General features: G+C 45.3%; 1 protein-coding gene across 4 annotated transcripts in view; it reads left to right on the top strand.

Annotated features, from left to right (window-relative positions):
- Positions 1-23,419, top strand: part of HIPK2 (homeodomain interacting protein kinase 2) — a 127,171-nt gene that overhangs the window by 10,114 nt on the left and 93,638 nt on the right. The window contains exon 1 of one of the 4 annotated variants that reach the window (XM_021536513.3): positions 6,001-9,411. The exons of the other annotated variants lie outside the window; for them this stretch is intronic. The gene's annotated coding sequence lies outside the window, so the exon portion shown is untranslated. Of the gene's footprint in view, positions 1-6,000; positions 9,412-23,419 lie in introns of those variants that run through there. 4 annotated transcript variants of the gene reach the window in all.

The following is a 23,419-nucleotide window of genomic DNA, read 5'->3' as shown; positions in this document are numbered from 1 at the left end:
TCCCAGAAAACTTGCTGAACATTTCAAATAAAGTTTGTTGTTTGTGTTTGTTTTTTTTTTTTTTTTTTTTTTTTTGTTTGTTATTTTTTTTTTTCTTTCAGGAAGGTCCTTTAGCTTGCTCAGAATATTTTTACTTGTAGGCAAAATTTGTAAGCATTCTTTATTTTTAAAGTGCAGTTTATATTCTGCTCTTGTCTGCAACAACTCCAGCACGTATTTATCTTTTCCTTGTTAACACTTACCATCCCTGGAACATCTCCTGCTCAGCAGCTGTTTGTAGGTGTTTTTTTTTTCCTCTCCCATCATCTTGTACCTTTCCTTCCTGTTCAAGGCATCTATAAACCTCTTGTAGTGACATCATAGCTGTTTCTATAGCAACAGATTATGATACTAGAACAGAGGATAATATCAAACAGGAGGAGGAAGAGATAAATTATGGTGTTTGTGTGCATGTGTCTGAGGGCTTGATTATATTCCTACATCTCTTCCAAGGATGTTGTCTGCCTAGCTTCTTCTCTGTTTATCTTACATGCCTTTTTTAAAGGTTAGGAAAATGTGAAGGAAAAAAGATCTGGAGGTCAGAACAATACAGACGCATATTTTTGATGTCCTCTATGTAAACCTGGTAGGCTGAGATTTATTTTTTTACCTCTGATAGCTCTCCTGTGTCTCCTGAGAGTAGTCTGGAGAAAACTTAGAAGCACAACAATCCCCTAGTATGGCTTCACTTTTACTTTAATTACCAATTATTCATAGCCACTGGCAGCTGGGATCTGAAGTCAAGGATCTCTGTGCTGCAGATTTTACAAAAGGTGGACAACTGCAACATGGCATTGCCCCAGAGAACACACAGCTGTATTTGAGAAGGGATGTGACAGGTGCTCAAATCAGCCAGAGGTGGCATGGGGAGAAGAGGGACAAGTACCCAGAAGGATATTAGGGGGACTGTGATCTCTATACTGCTTCAGCCTCCCCAGAGAGTGGTCTGAGTCTCATCCCAGGGTTAGCTTTTCACAGTGCTGTTTGTGGAAGAGCTGTGCCAGGATGGGTTGTGGGCTGGTTTTTGACCATCTGCATTGTTCTTCCATGGCTTTGGGCTGTCCCTCTGTCAGGAGCTGACAGCAGCAGGATTGCAGAAGGGTGAGTGCCCATATTGCTCCATATATGTGATGGCAGGAAGGCTGTTTGCATAAATCAATAGGCTGGAGAAGAAGAATGTCCAGCTAAAATACATGGCATTTTATTTTCTCCTAGGCAGCATTTAGTGTTGACAAATTCCACATAGCTTGGCAAGGATTTTCAACAGGTCTCTGGTTTACCTCCAAATAGTGGTAATTTCCAGCCATCATTGCTACTTTGCTATTTAGATGTTTGACTTCAAAAGCTGGAGAAAAATTTCCAAGAAAAACATCTTTGATATCCTCGTAGCTCCATGTGTGTGTGCAACCTTTAATCTTCCTCTTGTGGCAGAATTTCTCAGTAGTTAAATAGCCATTACTAGTCTTTAAAATATCTGGAGCAGAGTTGTCTCTAACTTGAAAATCTCTGGTGGCACACTTGAGGTCCTTAACATTGACATACAGAAGTGATCCCACGATGAAGTACTGTGATGCCCCAGGGAGGAGGGAAGTGGAGGGATCTGAGCACAGCAGTGCCAGGGATGTGTCAGCTTGCCTTGGCAATGCAGCTGGCTGGGGCAGTGTGTAATGGTCCTCTCTCCATTATGGGAATTCACAGCACAATGAGCCCTGGGTCAGTAGTGCTGGAATGAGGTGATGCCCATCCTCCAGTTTCCAACATGTCAGTGCACAGGAACTTTCTGGTAGCTGGGCAGGCTGCTGTTGTGCTTGGTGGTGATGCACAGTGAAGTTTTTAGTCAAGCTTTGTGTTGCCAGGATGGAGAGAATATGGTAGATCACATGAATTGCTGGAGTCACTCAGACTCTGCAAGGCCACTGGTAGTTAGATCTGTATAGAAGGCATGTGAGCACACAAGGCCTTGGCAGGAATTAATGGTTAAGTCACCTTAATGGAAGCTTTTTAGGAGCCAGTAGAGACTACAGAGGACTGGTTGGGTGTGCTCCCCCTGCAAGCACCCACACAGCACACTAGGCTCAGCTTCAGAACAGGCTGACAGCATTGTTCTTTGGGGAACACACTGCCACAATCAGGCCTCAGGGTCATGGAAGCTAGGGAGCTGGCAACAAGGTCCTTTGTGGAGAGAAGAGAGATCACAACCTTTTTTCTGAAACCAAATTAAAACAAAAAAACAACTCTTGGCTACAACCAGTTTATGGATAGCATGGAGAAACCCAAGATCTCATAAATCCTCCAAGTCTACAAAGAAACTGAGGATCACATTTTTTCATGAGTACAACAAAAAAATTTCTTCATCTCTTCTAGCACAATCAGTGGCACCACCAGAAACCTTCCTTCCCACCTAACTCCCGCTCTTCATTCTTTCAATATCAGAATATGTGTGTATTTAGCCAGTGGAGGTAAGAAACATGTTGCAACCCCCATTTTAAAATAGCTGCACCACCTGGAAAGTACATGTGAGACCCAGACACAAGCATATCCCATTGATGATGACAGTTCTTTTCTTGCAGTGTCATTTTCCTGTTGCTTATCTGAGGCTGTGAGCACCTGTGTAATGAAAGTGCACCTTGCAAAAGTCTGTGCTGCCTGTGCTGCCTGAAGCACGTGCGAGTCAGAAGGGACAGCAGGTGCTGTTATTGAGCTGTGTGTGTGAGAGCACAGGTGGAAGAATGTCTGTGTGTATGTGTGTGTGTGTATGTGGGACTCCTTCCATGTTTGTAGGCACCTTTGGGAATGTACACATGTGTTTGGTGTGTCTTCATCCCCTTTATCTACGGAAGACAGCATGGGCTTGATTCTGCTCAGTGCTGTTACACCAGCTTTCTAACAAATTGTATTTGTAGCAGGACTCTATTCCACTGCAGTGAATGAAGAAGGGAGATTTATTATAAATATAAATTAGGCTTTGTGTGTGTTTGTGAGCTGTCACAGCCTGTGCAGGAGAAAATATAAACAAGGTGAATGCAGGGTGTTTATGTGAAGTGATGCTGTGGAAGTGTATGTGTTGGCAGGAGTGCTGTCTGCAGTCTCTGCATAAGGGTTTGTGTTCCCAGTGTGAGTGTGGAAGACTGTAAATCACAGTGTGTTCAGGAGAGGACACTGCCACTCTGCCTTTAAAAGGCAGGAAGAGATTTTTTTTTTTCAAACAATGTGACTTTACAGGCTAAACAAAAGGGTTACTAGAAATCCAAGCTTGAGAAAAATATCATTCAAGACATTCTTACAAATGCGCATCTCTATCCTGCTCATCTCTATCCTGATCCAAAACAGCGTCATGGCAGGCATTTTTCATGCATCTTCTTCCAGTGCCAGGCTTTGGTGGCCCAACTGGACCCATTCTTGCATATGTCTTCAGCTCTGCTAATGCATCTCAGGTGTGTCTCTGTATCCTCAATTATCTGAGACTTTAGCCAGTGGTGGGGTGTAACTGGGGGTCTGTATGCAAATACAGTATCCCCTCGGGAATCTGTATCCCTTCAGATGGATTTACAGTATCACTTACAATGTATCTCATGTAGGTGAGACTGCCTCAATAAAGGAACTGTATCTTTTCCAGTATCTCTGCTGGTGGGTGCTGAATCCTGGCTTTATTCATGCTCAACCCTGAACTCAAGATACAGAGTGTGGAGTTCCCCTCTTCAGGACTAGGCTTGGCTTAAAAGTTATTTCATGTTCCTCTAAAATCACTGCTGTTTCCCAGAGGAGCACTTGAGTCATTACCAATCCTTGCATTTCCTCTCAGCCAGGAAGGGTTGAAGGGGTTTCAGGAAGAGGATGCTTTACAAGGAGACGTCTGCCTTCCCTTGCCATGCCCTGTTGCAAACAGACACAGAGACTCCTGCCAAAAAGCTGCTGCCTGTAGAAAATAAAGTGCAAAGGAAAAAGAAGATGGGATGTGAGTTAATGACAGGAGAGGGCATGATTTCAGGTGGGGATGTCTGATGCTTTTCATACTATGTACAATAAAGCAGATGCTCGTGGCAGCACTGATGGTGAGCTAGGAAGTGTTTTTCCTAGCCACAGTTGTTACATGGCATCACTGGAGCAAGTTGCAGGTCATAGTTTTTCATTTGGGTTTTGTTGTGGTTGGTACTCCTCTCCTTCTTGCCTTTTTGTTATTGCAGGGCTTGTGAAGGGGAAGGGGTTCTTATTCTCCTGGTGTGTTTTGTGTCCTTTCTCTTGTTCCTGGCAGCCACCCCCTCCCCAGCCCAGCCCTGTCATATTCAGCTGTCCTTGCTGGAAGGTGCCCAGCCCACCTGAGGTGTTCATGGCCAAGGACGTAGCATGCCGTGTATCGAGAACATGCTGACTTCACGTGGGAACTCAAATGCTACATGTCAGGCATCCCAACCCGTGGGCTGTGGTCACCCTGGGGCTCAGGCTGAGCTGTGGGGTGAAGCAGAGATGTGGAGGAAGAAGACCACAGGTTTGATCACAGAGGTAAAACACTCTGTAGTTACCACAAAATGCTTGCTGAAAAGATGGATATTGGGAGTTATTTGGCTAGCTGAGGCAAGGGAAACAGAAACCTGTCCTGGTGATCCCAACCCTCCTGTTTTACCCTCCAGGGATATGGAAGGGCTGGTAGGATCAGGTGCTCCCCATCCCCTGCTCAGGGTATCTGGGGGGATGGACTTCCTGCCAGGCTGCCTGCAGGGCACTCATCCCCTTTTCAGTGGGAAGTGGCAACCCAGCAGCACATGAGAGCTGTGAAATCCAGCCCTGTGTTGGGACAGGCTGCATTTAAGCACCGTGTAAGCCCTAATTTGAAGGCTTAAAGGGAGCTGAAGTGTGACACTGAATGCTATGTTTGAGCTTCACCCTTCCTGAGCCACAACAGCCTATCAGGAGAGAAACTATGGGGCAGGACAGCCTCTGCCTTCCCAGCTGGGCCATGAACCTTCAGCTGAACTTGGTTCTAGCAGAAGTGTTGGATTTGGTTGGGTTTTAAACTGTAAATGTGATAAACCATGGCTGGCAGTTCTGACTGCTGTGGCTTGTACTGTATGCCCAAAGAAGCTGTTGCAGTAACAGGCCTGTTCTGGCAGTCCAGCAGGTCTCCATCTGTCTAGGTATGTTCATCCCTATAGTTCTGCCCCTGACAACTGCTTTTCATCATTCCAGCCTGGTCACTGCTTCTCTTTGCAGGCCAGTAGCAGTTAACAGCACCCCTGTGCCAGGCTCCTGAAGGCCACATAGTGTGACATAGTATGCACCCTCTTCTCCCAGCCAGGGCTGTGGGACTTTGGCCAGTACAGCAGAGAAAATATCACTTTACAAGAAAACAGATTGTTTTTAAGTCAAAGCTAAGACTGTAGCACTTGCTGGAGGCTGGAAGGTAACTGTAAATCCTGGGTCTCATTTGCACAAACACATTTGGTTCCAATCCTTAAGGGCATTTTCCCTTCCCTTGCTTATGCCTGTGATTCAGAAACATGTAAATTTTGTTTGGATTTGTTTTTTTCAAAACACTGCAAAATGTGGGAGGGGGGCTTTTAAATTACACTTGGCACAGAAGGGATAAGGAGTATTCTGGATGCTCCACTGGGTAGGAATCTGTGGATGGTTGTCATTTAGGCTCTGTCAGTAGGAAACACTGAAGAGACTGGATATACCAGGAGAGTAGTAGTGAGATTTGCAGTCACTTACTTGTAAGTCTGCTGCTCAGATCAGACCTCTCAGCTTTCTTCTGGCCCAGCATATGAGACCCTACACGGTGGGTCTCATTTCAGGTGTGAACCTTATGTTCAGGGTCATTTGATGGATAAATGTCCTGTCAAGTCAAGAGGGACAGGCTCTGCTGCAGGGTTGCCACAGGAGTGGGAGGTGACACTGGCCAGTCAGGCTCCTTCCAGGGCAGAGATCTGCAAGATGCCCCTGCTGCTGTGGCTGTCCCTTTTGTGTCAAGGTCCAAGGAGTGAAGAAAAGTGGCTTGATTTATGCCCTGAAGAAGTTGGAGGTACAGATCTACCCAAGGGTTCAGAAAGAGGCAGCATGGCAGTGATTGCTGGCTTTGCTGGGGGTCACCAATGATGGCACATTTATATTGTTGAAGGCCTTATCCCCTAGCAGAAGTTTTGTTCACATTTACTGTCTGCTTACCAGATCTCAAAATTATTTAAAAGAGCAACAAATCAGCTAAGACAGCCTGCAAGGTGAAGATGAGGCTGGGCTACCCTGCTGTTGTTCCCTCTGGGAAGGCACAAGAACCATGCTGGCAAGGGTGTGTGCTGGGAGCTCTGCACCAACATAGGCCATGCAGTGTGTGCTTCATGCTCTGTTTCCAGAACTGCCAGCTCGGTGTCTTTCACCTGCACTGGCTCCCTGGGAGGAAAGAACCAAAGGAGAGTTGGTGGAAAACCAAAGGAGAGTCTGTCTACACAGAGACTGGCTGCTGTAGGAACCACCCCATCCTGCTATGAGTGTTGGCAGAGAAGAGGGAGAGGTTTGTGTCCTCTCCCACCTTTTAGCCAGAAGGAATGCATGTGCTTGGGAGCTTCTTCATGCTCTCCTGCCATGCTGATGGATTTCATGACACGACTTTTAGCACCTGAGGATAGGTGTGAAAAGGGAAGAGGTAGAGAAGTAGGAGGTGGAGGTGGTGCGAGTTAATACAAGACCCAGTGGGAAGCAGCAGCAGGCAGTATTATTTCTGTGGTTTGAGCCAAAACTTTCTCTCTCTCTCTCACACACACACACTCATTAAATTACAACTAATGCAAGTAGCATTGTGAAGGAGGAATTTGGGAACTGTCATTCATCATCCAATAGTTTGTAACAAATGTGCTGCTCAGTGCCATAGCCCATAGCCTCACTGAGAAGTAATTCACTTGGTATTTGCAGGCATGACATGCATGCCATAAGAATTCCACTGTTGTATTATGCCAGCATTAGTGAGAGGATATGAAAATAAATGATGAGCTATTGTTTTTCATTATTAAGTCCAGGCTTTTTGCTCATCTTGCTTTTTTCCTCCCTCCATCTGTGAAAGGAGGAGCCTCTCTGTTCTTTTCACTTTCGGATCAGGCAGGTTGTGCTCTCACTCATCACAGATCCCCCATCTTCCTTCCAGACCAGCACCCTTTTGCTGCTCCCTCCAGCTGTCTCCTGGGTTTGGAGATCAGCTGCAGCAGTCCTTTAAATTGCTGTAGGGTATTACCACAGAATGATATGGCATCAGAGGGGATCTCAGTATTTTGTTATGGGTCTACAGAACTGTTTTGCCCTCACCATTCCTCAAGGGGACCAAGCCCTGCTCTTCATTGTTGCACTGGAAGGTTCAGACTTGAGTAGTGGGTCAGGAGTTGGTACTTTCAGGTCATCCACAAGCCTTAAGTAACTCTTCTATTATTAAAAAAGAGGGAGAACTCTTGAGGCAGCTGTCAATCTGAATGAGAGCAGGAACAGAGCTGAGCAGCCTCTGTCAGGGACTGCTGGCAGTGGCCAGCACTTTAAAGAAGTCCACAAGGCAGAACAAGAGAAATCTGTGACCCACAGTTGTGAGAGGCATCCCTGTCCATTCCTGTGGGCTTTCCTGTGTTTCCTCCAGAGTTCTGTAAGTGCAAATGACTTAAACATTACAGGGGAGTGAGACAGTTAAGTGTAATTTATCCCTGTTTTCTAGTGGGGTTGACTAAAGAAGAAATCATAGCAGTTTCAGAGATGACCCCTGTTTCTGGAGTCATCAATTCATGGGGCTTTTTTAAGCTGTCACATAAACACCCACCTGCGCAAAATAAAAGACTTCTTTGGAAAACTGGGCTTAAATATCCCCATGAAATCCTTAAACTGAGTCAGTACCAGCACTATATAGGACTCCTGTGCTCGTAATCTTATTCTTAAACAACTAACCCAGGCAGTCTTTCATGTCAGTGAGTTGCTGCTCACTCCAGTGGCCCCAGCCCACATTGGCTGTTCAGCAGAAAGCCTGGCTGAGCTGAAGGCAGATGGCAGGGTAAGAGCTTGTGCTGATCCTACTGCTATTAACTCTACCACTCCTCTGCACAGCAAGCTGCTCCCTTTGAACATCAGCAGAACCGATTTTAAAAGCCCTGCGGCCCAGCCATGTGTGACAGAATAGCTCATTTTGTCAGGGAAAAAGATACCTTAGTAAACTTTTGAGTGGAAGCTGTCAGGGGTAACCTCAAGATGCTGGAAGAAGCAGCCATAGGCTCTGGGAAAGAGCAGCAGCCAGCTGCAGGTGTCATGTTCCCACCTGAGAGGGGACATGTGAAAACAGATGCTTTTTTCCTCCGTCCTCTTTATTCATGCTCTCACAGCAGCAGCGTCAACACAGGAGCGTTCTGTGACGTCGCTTTGCACGTAGTCGTGGTTATGAAATCCAAAGCTGCTGGGTCACTGTACTTGTCCTACCCCATGCTGTGCTGCCAGCACACCCTGGCACACAGCAACTGGCCAAGTGTAGCCATGACCAGTGGTTCTCCCAAAATATCTCAGGCCAAGTGGCTCCCTGCCCCGCTGTCTGCACTCACTGACACGCGCAAGCACACACGCCTTTAACACCCACAGCGTGTGTGGCTCTCAGCAGGTCACTTCAGGGCAGTGGCAGAGTCCCACGTCTTGGAAACAGGGAGGATGTGTTCCTCTGCCCAAGCTCCTCCACACAATCCTCTCACAGCCCTTGCAGTGATTTAAGTCCTTTCCACTGGGAAAAGATCACTGCATTTGATTCTTGAATTTTGCAATATGCATAAGTGGTGTGGTGGTGACACTGGGCTTGAAGCCATCAACTCATATTTACTTGTGATCTAAGACAGTGATTTCTGTTCAGACCTCAAAGGGCAAGTTGCTGTGTGATTTAAAGTCATGCTACCAGCAGAAGCATATGACCTCATGGTATGAAAAAGCAGGAGGAGATTAGCAAAGAAGTTTCTGAGGTACACAAATGTCCATGGGAAAAAATAAAAGAAACACATTAACAGGAGAGTCAGTCTGTCTGTGTAAGAGAAGGCTGGGGAAATGACTAATATGTGCAATTTGATTCAGATGTTCCCTCTTTGATTCAGATGTTCCCTCTTTGATTCAGGCCCCCTCCTTTGCTTTCCCTACCCCTTACCTCGCCTTGGATTTTTCTGCCTTTTAGAAGAGAACGAGCGAGGGAGAGTGGAAGGACTCAGTGAGGAAGGAGTTAAGGGAATGCTCACTGGGGATTATAAAACAGCCAGGCACTTGGAAACAGTTAAGAAGAGAGAAACAGATCTGCCAGGAGGGAGTGTGGCACTGGAGCCGGTGGTTTATTTTCATGCCTCTCTACACAGCAATGCAGAAGTCTCTCCTACCATGGGGACGGAGGTAAGGGTGGCAGGAACAGGGTGGGTGCCAGGGTGAGGGTGTCAAGGTTAAATGGGGAATAAACTTCCCCAGCACCAAGTTCACCAGCCTTCCCACTGATCCCTGTTGATGGGCTCTGCTCTGGATGTGGATTGTTCCTGTGTGGGTGGCAGCAGGTAGCACCTACCATCGGCTGAAGGCATGGCCTTGCCCTGGGGACAAGATGTCCTCTTTGCATGTTGGATGTAAGGAAGAGTGGTCTGCGCGCTCTTGGCATCACCCTGGAAAGGTGGACACAATGAACTTGCTGTGTGCGCAGCACCGAGAGCACAGTGTGGGCAGGTCTGTGGGTATGCCTACGTGAGCATGAGCTGCATGCGAGGTCTTCTGTGAGTGTGGCTGTGGGTGGGCAGCCTGTACAAGCCCACCTGGCCAGGAGGAGCCTTCTGTCATGCTCTGATGAGGTGTCTTTGAGTCACAAGAAGCTGTGCTTTCGCTCACCCTGTATTCGTGTCTCAGAAGCCCAGCTGAGGCCTTCTGCACGTCGTGTCAGGCACCAGGCACCGTAACAGGGGCAGAGACTCCTGGTCCCAGGAAGGAAAGGCTAATGCAAAGGCAGTGTCACCTGACAGACCAGGGCTGCGAAGAGAAGCCAGGTGGCTTCAGGCTTCCTCCACTGTGTTCTCCACATGCCTGTGCTTGGAGCAGGAGCTAACTTCTCCCTAGTTTGAGGGACACTGCTACTGTGATGGTGGGTTATGAAGTGACCTGAAGGCAGGCCCTGCCATCACCTCCTGGCTCTTTGGATCTGTGCATGAAAAATGGTGTCATTTACAGCCTCCTGGCAGCAGGAGCTTACAGGGAGTGACCTGTTACCCTTACAGTGACCACAGGGAGAACTGCGCATGTGCAACACTGAGATCCATTTTTCTTGAGGAAATAAAAGCAGATGCAACTATTAGAACTGAAGTGTGTGCAGAGAGGGTTAGTCACTCTGCAAGTGTCAGGGACTTGTGAGGAAATAGCAGGAGTTTGCTGACTAATACCAATGATGCTCAAGGAGTAAATGAGAAATACAGAGGGAAAGCCCTCTGTTTCTGAATTTGGAAGAGAAAAAAGACTTGAGGAAAAAAAAAAAGGAAGGAAGATGTATAGAGTTACTAATCAGCCCCCAAAGTCTCTGACCTATATCTCCCTCCTTTCCCTGGATCCATTCTTGAAATGAAAAATTAATAGAGAACAACCAGGTTTTACCTCAAGGGTACCCTTTCGGGCTGCCATGTACTACGGCCTGGGATGAGTGGGTAGGACTTTGGAGTCCCTCAACACGATGCAGAAAGCAGAGTAGTCTCAGTCCAGGATGTTGAAAGGATGTCCAGAGAGACTGAAAGCAAGAAGGTAATCTCCTCTCTTGGAAGGATGGTCTCTGGCTTCAGATGGTTGGGAAAAGGATGCTGAGCTGACACACTAGGTTAAAGCAGACCAAGGAAGGATAGTCCTTGAAGTTACTGTAACTTTATCAGGGGAAATGGAGGAGGGAAAAAAAGTATATCAGGTCATTAGTCCTCTGAGGACAAAGTTCATTCTGTCTACAGAATATTCCTTCCTCTTTTCCCATTTTTAGTTTTTTAATGAGGGAAGAGAATCCTTATGTAAGAAGCTAAAACCTAGGTTTGTGGACCAGAAGGTTTAATTTCCCAGTTCTGTTGCTGCCTTGCTCTTAAAGCTTAGGCAAGTCACTTTCTTCTGGCTCCATTTTTATCTCTATAGGATGTGGATTCTGATACCCTTTCCAAAATACTTTCAAATGTATTGAATATACGTTCTCTGAGGTGAGGAGGGCCTGGGCATTGCATCTTGTGTGCTGTGTGTTGTGCAGGAGGAGGAGGGCGGATGCTGTGGGGTTTTTGCCTGCACTGGAATAGGCTCTGTGCCCGCAAAATACACCCACAGCTTTGGGCACTGCTGGATTTGCCCTCCCACATGACATGGGAGGGATGGAATCATGTAGCTGTGGAGTGCCCTGAGAAGAGGTGTTATCACCCACTGTGCTAGCAGGGCTAGGCTAGCTTTGAGGGGATCTGAGCAAATGTGAAAATCTGGGCCTTTACCATCTCCTTATTTTGGATGACCTGAATTTAGGTGCCCAAGACTACTAGCTATGTTTTATGTACAAGTCTGGATGCATCATGTTGTCTTTATTGTGGTCCTTCAGAGCCGATCTCCTTAGATCTTTGCAGGATACCTCACTTACTACTATCTTCTGTGATAAATGTCCTCCATAACCCTGAAGGGCCAGAAGCTGAGCCATCCATGCTGTCTCTGCATGAACTTCTGCCTCTTCAATATTAGGATGCCTTATGCAGCTTGAGAAACTAGGTTATATAGCAGCTTTAATGGGGCTTTTTCCAGACACTGATTGACCTGATTCCTTGGACCAGCTGTTTTATTTATTAAGCAAAATAGGAGAAGAATGAGTCTCCTAGATAAATTTGATTAATTGTGGAGTATGTTTAGACTATTTTTTTTCATAAATTGATATGGAGCTCTTTCTTTATATTGATTTTATAGATATTAATTTATGCACTAGGAATGAGAAAGATTTGCCTCTCCATCTAATCCTATTTCTAGAGAGAGATTTACTTAATGTGCAGTGTAATTTGTCTAATGTGCAACTTTGTATGTAGAGTGTACCCAGATTCAGCAGAAACAGTGGGTATAATAAAAGAGAGCACTGTAGTGCAGTGCTGTAAATCCCTCTGTAATTAAAAATACTAAATTAGTCTAAGTTAGTGCAGTCAGGAGACATGATAGCTCAAAAGCAGGGATATATGGTGAGAGTTTTCAGTGCAGGACAGAGAAATTTGGTCTGTGTTCCTCTCCGTGTGGATATGGTGTGTATCAGGGGAAAGAACTATTCATAATACCATTTGCCAGGAATACAGCTTGGGTGGTAAAGAGGAATTGTTAGGAGTTATCCTAGGGTTGTCCTTTCATGGTCACAAGGTGATGGAGGAACCAGTTCTGCCAGTTCCCACATTGTCTCACATTGTTGTCCTGTGTCTATGTCTGGGTGTCTGTGTGTGTCTGGGTGTCTCAAGTCCTGTGCACAGTTGCAAAGCTGGATTTTACGCTCCTACAGAAGTGTCTCTAAAATTACTTCATTCCTCTGAAGAAGGCTGGCACCAGCAGTTGGTTGAATTATTCCCACCCCCCCACTGTCTGTCTTTTTGTCTGTTTGTCTTTCTTTGCCGGTGTCAGCAGAGATAAAATCACTGCCTGAAATTTTCAGACAGGCTTTTTTATCTTATAGGAATTTGTGAATCTCCCTGCAAATAATCAGAGGAAGGATCAGTTTATACCAATGTAAGATTCACTACCTCTGAGTACTGTCCATCTGCCTGTCCTATATCCAGCTTATGACCAGCGCTGCCTGCAGTGCCTGACACTTGCTTTCTCTTTCTGAGAGAACAGGAGGAAAGGTGGGGCTTATGGTCTAAGCAGAAGTCCCTGTTTGGAATTGACTAACAAGACTTTGTTGTGCATTAAATTTAAAAATAAATGGATCTTGTTTATCTGAACAGAACCAGGATATAAAATAAAGTTCTAATTACAGTTTGCATTTCAGTTTGACTTGATTGTGTTAGTGTAACATCTGTTTCTTCAACAACCAAGAAGAGAAAAAAAAGTGTATGTTACGGCAATGACCTGCCATTGAGGCCACCCAACAGCTTCCCTATTTTAAGACCTTCATTTTCAGTTGTTCACAACTTTACTGAACTTAAACTATCTGGGCAGAAATTTTCCATCCCAGCTACCTGCCTCACAATGCGTATTTAGAAAACAGCTCTTTTGTACCTCTCTTGTATTTTTTGATGCATGTTAAATATAACAAATGTACAAAGAAATGAGAAAGTAAGCCTCCACATTAACAACCCAGTAAAATTTGAATGGTGTAAGTGTCAGGAATACCACTTCTGCTATCTCTGAGAGCATCAGCCCAAAAAAATCATTGTCACCACAGCTTCAACTTGCAAAACATATCTCTGAAGGACTTGTACCTAAGAGTTTCAGTTGAGCATTTAAAACTAGTGGAAGCTTTTCACATTAATCTCCCTGTGCTTTGTTTCCCTGCCCATGACATACAGATAATACAGCGTCTTACTTTGTAAGGGCAGTGTGAAAATACATTCCTTTATGTTTGTGAAACATTCAGTTACTCTAATGATGCATACTGTAGGAAAGGCCATGAGTAAATTACTAATTACATCTGCAGAGCAGAGCGTGGCAGGTACACAGTAAAGGAGGCTCGGAGCCGCACCTCCAACAGCACTGAGAAGATGAAATAGTAACTGGGTGCTTACCAGGTGAGCACCCTGGATTCTGCTGCACTGGGTGAGGCCAAGGTCCTGTGGAAAAATAGCCTGTGATTATGTGATTAACAGCTCTGCCATGGTGCACAGGCAAGAAAGAGGGTTGAAGGTTGCACAGGCAGCCATAAAGCTGAGTTTTCCTAAGTCTTGCATTCTTGATTTGCAGCTTTAAATAGTCTTGCTTTCACCTATCTCTTGGTCATGCAGAGTGGGAATGAGGAACAATAAACAGCTGTTGCTCCTGGGAGAAGAGACAGGAAAGCGTTTGGCGCCATTTGTCATCAGAAAGAAAAATTGGTGAAGCCTTCTAGCCAGACATTCTGTGTAGGAGCAAGTGTGACCCTCAAGACAGAAGTTCAGAGTCGGAGGAATAACACAAATGAACTGAGATATCTTGTTTCCCTTATGACAACTGTCTGGTTTATGCTGTTTTTCTCTAATAATGCTCTATACCATTAAACAGCAGTGCCACAAACCAACAGACTTGCAAATTATTTTAAGGAAGAACAAGTTCATGCCATTGCTTTTTCTTTGGGTCTTGCGGGAAGGTGTTTCCTGATTTTACCCTGGGTACTCCCAGCTCTGGTTGCTCCTTCTCCCAGGTCCTGCCCTGTGGAAGTCCCAAATGGTACACTCATGAGACTGTAATCTTTAAGCTTGGGAAAATGATCCAGATCTGACTCACAGGCAGAATCAACCCCAAATCCTTCTGCCTTTGTTCACTTCATTATATTTTGCTTTCCTTCCATTTGTGTTCTCTGCTCAGGTGGAAGGAAGCAGTGCTGCCCACAGCCTGTTGAGTTGTATGATGGGCAGCAGCAGGGTAGGAGAAGGCTTTGGTTGAAGGGTTGCAGTTGGGATAGTGATAGTGGCACCAATGAGCAAGCTCTGGGGTGCCTGTGGTGCACACCTCAGAAGCTTGCCCATGTCAGTTGGGCATGGAGAGCAAAGATTGCCATCAGCTGGGAGCTCTGAGAAACAGGAAAGTTGTACAGATACTGTGACTTTAAAGGGTTACATACTCACTGAGCTGTTTTTAAGTTGAGGAAAGTTGCTCATTCTCTGCCTACATTATGAGTCAAACTAGGATGCACATTTTCTTGAAATCCCTAAACCCTTCAGCCTGTGCATAAGAGCCTCTTCTTGATGTGGTTTTCATAATTGATGTTTGGCTATTTCACAGTTGCTTTTCCCCATGGAATTTCTCTTTAAAATACCTCATATTTCTTTTTAATTTTGACTGTGCATGGCAAGTTTATATTTAAAAAAAAATTCAAGCATAATTTTTTGTAAAGCTAGGATGTCATTAGGGTACTTTGGGGAGGGAAATTTTGCTTATTATTTGTGATGTCCCCTGAGAAGGTGGTAACTGAAGTCCTACCAGTATTTCCCCCTTCTTCTGCATGTGAATTTTCAGAAAGGTTTGTCAAGACAGACATCAGTATTTGCAAGTTGCCTTTGGATTGATGAAACCTTTGGAAATACGTGCATTGTTTCCTGAGACTTATTTCATTACACAGCAATGCTGATTGCTTATTTTGGGACAATGACTAGACAAGGTTTTAAAAACAGAAGTAAGAAAAGAAAATAATAGAAAACCTGTATTTCAAAACCTAAAAGGGTCTAATTTCTTAACAGAACAGAAACAAAATGACAATTCCTTGATACTTAGTTGGACCTTTGAGATATTTGCCTAGAGAGAACTCTATTTTTCATATATTTTTACTTCTTCAAGAAAACTGTAATTGTCAGATGTTTATATATACTTCCTTCTTTTTTCACCCCTCTTTTCTGTGAAGGCTGTTTACACCAAAACAATATCTTTGTTTCCAGAGTTCATCTGCTCCTGCTGCTCCTTTTCCAGCTGAAATCACAATACTCGGTCTGTGACATCACTGTTGGCTGCCGTGACAACGGAGAATTTTCACTCCAGGTGGAGAACGTGCAGCAGCAGCAGCAGCAGCAGCCGCAGCAGCCACTCTGTCAGGAGCAGAGAGAATGTTTTTCTATGCATATTGCTAGTCATGGAGAAGGAAGGGAAGGAAAAATCTGCAAGAAAACCAAATGTAGATTTTCTGAGTGTGCTGCTTGTGCAGTGGGCACAGGTACTGGAAACTTCACCTTCCACAGGATTTCTTTTGAAATCAGTTAACAGCAGCTAACTACAGATTATACATTTGTTGAGAAGAACTTGCTTTTCTAAAAGGGAGAGTGCAGGAGAGGGGTTTAATTTAGATTAATGCATCACTTGGATACCTGAATTGTATCCACAAGTTTTATGGAGGTCTTTTTTGGGTTTTTTTCCACACAAATTCCCTTTCAAAACCCAAGGGCAGATGATTAATGCACTGTTCTTGCTAAAGTTTGCATATGTAGTGGGCTTTCAGTGTGTGAGTTGTCCTGATGAAGTCAGTTCAGACAATTCATGTGCTTAAACTCAGACACAGGCACATGTGGCAGTAGTGTGAGGGTCTAGCCAGCAGTCCTAGGGGAACAAATAAAGATTTTATAGAATATTTTGTGATGCAGACACTGTCTTGGAAGACACTTGTCACCTGGAAAAGCTGAAGTCTCTGACTGAATCTGCCAGGAAAAGCAAACAGACTGGCCATAAACCTTCTCCCTGTGCTTTTTTCCGCTTAATTCATCTCATGGTTCACAGCCTTGCAGTTGGTGGTTGGAAAGTGAGGGGTGTCTGTGGCTTAAGAGGCGACACCTCAAGATCATTAAATAGCAGGGAGGAAAACAGGATGGAGAAATGGTCACTATACCCATTGACTGTATTGCGGTGATACAAGTGAAAAATACGTGTACATCCAAAGTGTAGTCACAGGTTCATGGTATGAAATGGTATGCCCTGATGGTTCACAAGCATGGATGGAGCAGTCATCCACTGCCAAGGCTGCCCTGAAGGACAGAGGCAGCATGCAAGTCCCTCAGGTGCAGTTATAACATGATTTCCATACTTCAGTTTCATGGCTGTACCAAGGACTACAGGAAAACCTTAAGCAGGAAAAGATGCTCTTGTTCTCCTGTGTAACTTTCTAGCCAGTGTGAGAAGTAGCACCTCCAGCTGACTAATTGCAGTTGGAGATATGTTTTCCAAAAGACCCTGAGCAGCCTCTGCAGCCACATCCCTCGGTGACTGATGAGCCTTTGCTACTGGTGTTTTCTCTCACTTCCAGCATCCTGGAAAACCCAGGCATTTGCTTGGTCAGGGTCCAGTTTCTCAGTGAGTCCTGTTGATCCTGCTTTCCCGTGGCTCCCTACTACAGCTCTGCCAAAGCATTTCTGAGTTGTCACAAGTCAGGAAAGAGTGTATTTTTCCAGGAAGCCTTGTAGTATAAAGGCACCGGCAGCCTCAGAAGAGTGTCTTTTACCTACATCTGTGTTTTGAGATGTCTTAGGATTGTTTGTTTGTTTGTTTGTTTGTTTGTTTTAGCACACGCTGGGTTGCTGTTGTGGCAGTCCATATGATTCATGTCTCGCGCAGTCTGACAGGTTTATTGTAGCTCGAGCGTGCTGAGCTGCGCGCTGTGGTTGCTGCTCTGCTCGTGCTTGGTGCCAGGCCAGCCCGTGGGGCCAGTGCAGAGTTCTTTGCAAGTGCCAGGACCCAGAGGGTGAAGTGTGTGGGAGGGCCACTCGAACGAGCTGCTTGCCTTAGCTTTGGGAACTGGAGAGGATATGAGAACACTTGCTTGGGCTTTATTTTTTAAAACAGGAACAGCATGTTCTTTGGAGCATGCAGACCAGAAAGCGGGAGGGTCAATTTTGGGATCTAATGGTGCTGTCAGGATCCAGTTTCACATTTATTTTCTGTCTCTGCAGAGCATGGAATAAGTTAACATTTCAACAGCTCGGAGTCTCTACTACTGAGCCTTTAAAAGACTAAATAATACCAAGTTCTTATAACTCTGGGATCAAAGCCCCATGGATTTTAGATACTTTAATAGCTTCTGTATCTTTTTAACTGAGTTTCACTTAAACCTGGTTTTTACACCAGTTTATACCCGTTATGCCTGCTTATGTCAGGTGTTACTCTGTCTTGTGGAGTTCATCATCCACTGATGCCCACCTGAACCTTTCAACTCTTCTTTTTCCTTTTTTTTGTTTTAAATGCTTTTTATTTTTTTGGCAAAGGAAAGAGGAGTGAAGGTTCAGAGGGCTGGAAGAAGAGGCACAGAGAGGTGAATGCATCATGGCCTTGCTGAAACCCAGGGATGAGCTGGCGGGAAGAATCAAGACAAAAGAGTGACATCATTAGTTGGGAAATTTTGAGTAGTTTCATGAAAACCTGTTTGGTGCCATTTCGCATGTAGTCCCTGAGCACCATTTGCTGGTGCTTGGCCAGGTGAAAGGAGTGTCTCTGGGAGCCTCCAGCCTGTGGATTTTCTGGGTAAGCCACAGAGGGACCTGTACTATTGATGTGCCACTTGTGCTGTTCTTGTAACCCCCTGGTGCTTCAGGGTCCTCCATGCTTGACTCAGCTGTGGCTTGTGGCATGAGCTCTGCAGGGTGACAGCGAGCTGTGGAACAGGGTTCCCTGAGCAGCTGTGCAGTGCAACCCAGCCCCTGCAAATTGGGGTTGTTTTTCCATGACAGCACAAAGAGAGCAACTGTCCTGAATTTGATTGTGTAACTTTTGTAATCACCATAAAAAACCTGCTTGGTAAATACATTTTCTCTACCCAAAAGAAACTGCCCCACTCCTTTTTGTTCTGCAGATAATAGACATAAAAATGAAATATGGACCTGTGTTCTTGAAAGGTCACATTTATTTGGTTGTCAAGGAGATTGCATATCGAAATAGGTTTTGTTAAGATCTGATGATATGCTAGAGGAATTGAATTAATTGGAACTTCGGTTCATAGAAGTTGGAAAATGGGCTAGGAATAGCTTGTGATCTGGAATATGGAGATGGCCACCCCTTTTTCCTAATGCCTCTGGAATGGGGAAACTGGCTTTGGGTTTTGTGTCAGGTGCAGGACCAGTGGCCATAGAATCATTAAGGCTGGAAAAGACTTCTAAGATCCTCAAATCCAGCCTGTGACTGGACATCACCATGCCAACTAAACCATAGCACTGAGTGCCAGTCCAGTAGTTTCCAGTAGTTTCCTGAATGCTTCTAGGAATAGTGACTCCCCCACTTGCCTCGGCAGCCCATTCTAATGCTTAACCACCCTTTCAGGGAAAATATTCTTCCTGATGTTCAGCCTGAATCTGCCCTGGCACAACTTGAGGCCATTTTCTCTTGTCCTGTTGCTGGTTGACTGGAAGAAGAGACCGACGCCCTGCTAATGTGCTACAATTTCAGGTAGTTGTAGTGAGTAATGAGGTTCTCCCTGAGCCTCTTCTCCAGACTAAACAGCCCCAGCTCTCTCAGCTGGTCTCCATAGGACTTATTCTCTATACCCTTCACCAGCTCCACTGCCCTTCTATGGACATACTGCAGCTCAGTGTCTTTCGTGTAGTGAGCGTCCCAAACTGAACAGGATTTGAGGTGCACCACCCTCACCAGTGCCAAGCATGGAGGGACAGTCACTGCCCTGGTCCTGCTGGCCACACTGTTTCTGATCTGGATGCCACTTGCCTTCTTGGCCACCTGGAGCCACAATTAGCTCATGTTCATCTGCCAGTCAACCAGCACCCCAGTTCCTTTTCCACTGGGCTGTGTCCTGGCCATGTTTGTCAGCTCTTGTTTGCATTGTCCTAGTTTCATTCAAGGCATTCTTCTGCGTGGCTCAGAGTAACAGCTCATAGTGTCACTGGTCTCCAACCCTTTCTGCCTAATGCATGGTGGGTTGCTAGGCGTGCTGCCGTCATCCACATTTTAGTTGAGGATGTGATGACCACTCATTTTGTATTGCTTTCCAAGATTTGACTGAATGACTCAGCTGATCCTCTGGTGACTCATTTCAGTCTCTCATGAGCCCAGGAAGGACTAAAGAGGGAAGTGGGGCTATTTTCAGATATGAAAAATGACCAAAACCAAGGACTGTGTCCACAAAGGAGTACTGCAAACATGGAATTAATTGGGCATTCATACTGGGTGTAAACTTGCTGCTTACCACTGAAACTCTTTCCACAGTTATTGTGCTTCTGCTGAATCTAGTTTTCAGTCTCTCTCTTCTTACTTCTCATCCATATGGATATTGGAAAGCTTTTATTGAGTTTTGAGTACATAAGATGTGATGAAAGTTCACAAGACTTTTTAGTACTAAATTCCCCTGGCTGTTTTCTTTTGTTTTATTTATTTTTTTTTTTTTTAATGGCAGTTTCCCCCTCTCATTTGCTGAGAGTGTCACAGTTTTTCTAACAAAACCCATAGGCCCACCTCAGGCCGTTTTACCCTCTAGTTATTCTTATGACTATGGCAAAGCTAACATGTCCAGTATTCTCCTGGACCTCCTGAAGGCTCTTGTGATTTCACCACAAGTTGTTACTAATATGTTTTTTTCCTAGAACCTGTGGAAACAGTGGTATATTTGCTCCTTGTGAGAAAATCATACACAACCTATTTTCCCAGAAACTTCTTTCCCCCATTACTCAGTTTGGCCAGACTTCCCTTACATCGTTAGTCAAAACCCATAGGTGTGACTGTGGACAGCTTGGCTGCAACATCACCAACACATAAGTGATTCTGAACTCATTGTCCCACTTCATCTAAGCTGAATCCTTTCATTTCATTGCATAGGAAAAGGAAATAATTGAATGTTCTGAGTCGAAAGCACATGGCTGCAAAACAGTTGTAGTAGTGCCAAAAAGATGCTTCTGAAGAGGCTGGGCAAGTGGCTGCATGCTGCTGGAAGCGCAAAGTGACACATCAGTTCTTAAATGTAGCATCAGGAATAAGAAGAAGGCTTGACAGCCCCTTCAGCTGGTTTGTCATCTGCAGCCATCTCTCCTTTCTACTGTGGATTTTTGGTTCTGCAGGTTTGGTTTCAGCAGGACACAGCAGGTACTCATGGTCAGCACTTGAACAGGGCCTGAGGTGTGCTCTGGTGCCTGGGTCTCTGCAGGGTGCTGTGCAGGCTCTCGAAAGCACTGGGTGATCTGGAGCAAAGTTACACCAAGGGAGTGTTTATTGTCCAGGCTGGACAGGGCTGGCTGTGGGGTCCCCACTGCAGAAGGCATTTGGCCTGTGTCATACTGGATCTCCATGTTTAGCTTCACTCCCCTTCTGTCATGCTCTAATTTTGACAGTGCAAGAAGCCCAGCAGCCATGGTGTTAAGCACTGCAGAGCTGAGTAAATACATATGTCAATAAATAATCATATCCTGCGCAAAAGAGAAACCTGGAGGAGAGATTGATGGTAGCCAGGGAGTTCTACTGGTACAGGTGGAGGTTTTTATTGTTTTGTTTCTCTTAATGACTTCCCTTGGACTGATTTCTTTTCTTCTAGAGCTTTGAGGGGGTGTAGGCTGTTAGTACTGTCCCTGAGTTTCTTCATCACACACAAGGGCCTTATATCCTCCTTTCTCAAGTAGATAGCCTTTCCTGAGCTTCTGGATGTTTACTCTTCAAGGCTCTGAAATCCTTCATGTAGTTTATCCTCATGCCTAAATTGGGGGGGGTTTCTGTGTAAGCAAGAGCTTTGTACATCACCTAGGCTGTCCTTCCTTGGCCAAACAGGCCTCTTCTCTGTACGCTGATCTGGCCTCTGTCCTATTAGACCTTGCTTGGAAGTGAAGCTGATGTGAAGACAGTGGGAGATCAGGCATGCACCAGCCCCAGCAAGCCAGCCAGCAGTGGGGCAGGCAGGTGTCCAGAGGCACTTCTGTGGGATTGCTTGGGGTAGCATCACTCATTTCCTTGGAGATTATCAGATTAATTGCCTTCATGGGTCATCTGGCCATGCAAGTGTTTACATGTCTATGTGTGCCTGACTGTGACCTTGTGTGTTGTGTGACAGAGGTCAGTCCAACCCCAAATACAGCAAACAGAATCATTGGTTCCTACAGATAAACCTTTCAACACACCGTGTTCTCATGGAGGCTGCAGCAGCTCCCTATAACTGTCTCATATGAGAGCCACTCACCAGTTTCAAAGGTGAATGGACCAAGAGAGACAGGTGTTTTGGGGAGAAATGAGTCCACATCCCAATCCTGCACCCTGTGTCTCCATGGTGATTTTTGCTTTGGGCCAGCTGGCTCAGTCCTACTGTGCTTGTTCTGGTCCCAGCTCACAGCCTGTTTCACATCATGCGTTTCTGGGTTTATAGTCCTACTTTGGAATGCAAACCAAAAGCCACAGGTGACAGCAAGAATAGGTTTCTGACTATTTGGCCGTAACTTTGGGGATGTTTTCTTGGCCCAAAGGTCTGGAAGACAAGGTGAAAAACGCTCAAGGTGCTTCCTTGAGGAACTGAAGGCTTTTGTCTCTGCAGGTCAGGTATGATGATGAGAAGGCAGGTTATTTACAGAATTGTTGCAACTCTGTAAACTGGAAGTCAGGTGATCAACTTGCACTATTCTTTCTCTTCAATTCCTAAAATACCTCACACGCTCAATGTTTGAGAGTACTGTAGGTCCTGTATTTGGTTATTCCTACTTGAAGGTGGTATGTGGCTGTCAGGAGATCAACAAATCAGTCTGTGTCAATTTTCTGTTTTGGCAGAGCCCTGTGCCCAGCTTCTCCACCTTTCTCCTTGCATCTTCATCTTCCTTTGCAGGACAGATCCTGTGTATTTCATCCAGATCTCACCAGGGGCTTGTTTCTCTCCGACAGGTCTGTATCCTGATAGAAATGCATTGAAAGAAGGGGCTTTGTGAATAGGCAAACTGATGTTTTCAGCTAGCTAGAGCTTGGTCTGAGTTTCAGATTTTGTAAACAAAGCAGGGGCTAAATGTTGTTCAGTGGACTCTTCACAAATAAAACAGTTAGGAAAAAATCCTGTGAGAGGCTCAGCCAGAGACTCCAGTAAACCTTGCCCATGACTTGCTTTCACAAGTAGTGCTGTTTCTAACAAGTAAGGTATGCAAGATGCCAGCCATTCCCTGTGGTTTCATCACACTTACACACCAGTTGGAGTCATTGACATTGCAAAGTTAATATTTACAGATGGAAAGTCATCCAGGTTGGGAGACAGCCATCATGGAAAAAGCCACAAGATCCTTTCCACTAGGCAGTTGTGGGAAGCCACAGATGTGCCACTGCTGTGTGTGTGAGGGGAGCACAACCAGAGCAGCAAAGGAAAATGATTTGTTTTGGTTCTATTTTGAGAGGCCTTGGTACCCTTACCAGGAACTAAGATAATGGAGGGTCAGGTAAGATGACCACTGAAGTCTGGAGTCAGGAAAGTTGAGAAAGTCTTCTCTTTCTCCTGTAGGATGGGGTACTGTGGTCAACCCCTGTTTGGAAGATGAACAGCAGTGACTTGAGTCATGCTGCCTCGAAAGCAGAACCATGCCAAGGCCATCCTTCTTTCAGTTCTGCTTTTGAGGTGTAACTCTGTCAGCAGGTAGCAATCAGAGATGGAGCTTGTTGGAATCTAGAGGCTCCTGTCTTATAGACCTGTTGGGAGGTTAAATGTAAGGATCCAGACATTAGGCTGGACTGCAAGGCAAGCTGTGGCCAGTTTCATGTTTACTGCAGAGACTGTCTTGTTTAGTTCTACAGAGGGAGCTTTGGGTGCTGTAGAAATGCCATGGTTACT

Source organism: Lonchura striata, chromosome 5 (assembly GCF_046129695.1).
Source record: "Lonchura striata isolate bLonStr1 chromosome 5, bLonStr1.mat, whole genome shotgun sequence".
Classification (NCBI taxonomy): Eukaryota; Metazoa; Chordata; class Aves; order Passeriformes; family Estrildidae; genus Lonchura; species Lonchura striata.
Note: the sequence above shows the minus strand (reverse complement) of the source record. Positions and strands in the feature narration are given on the sequence as shown.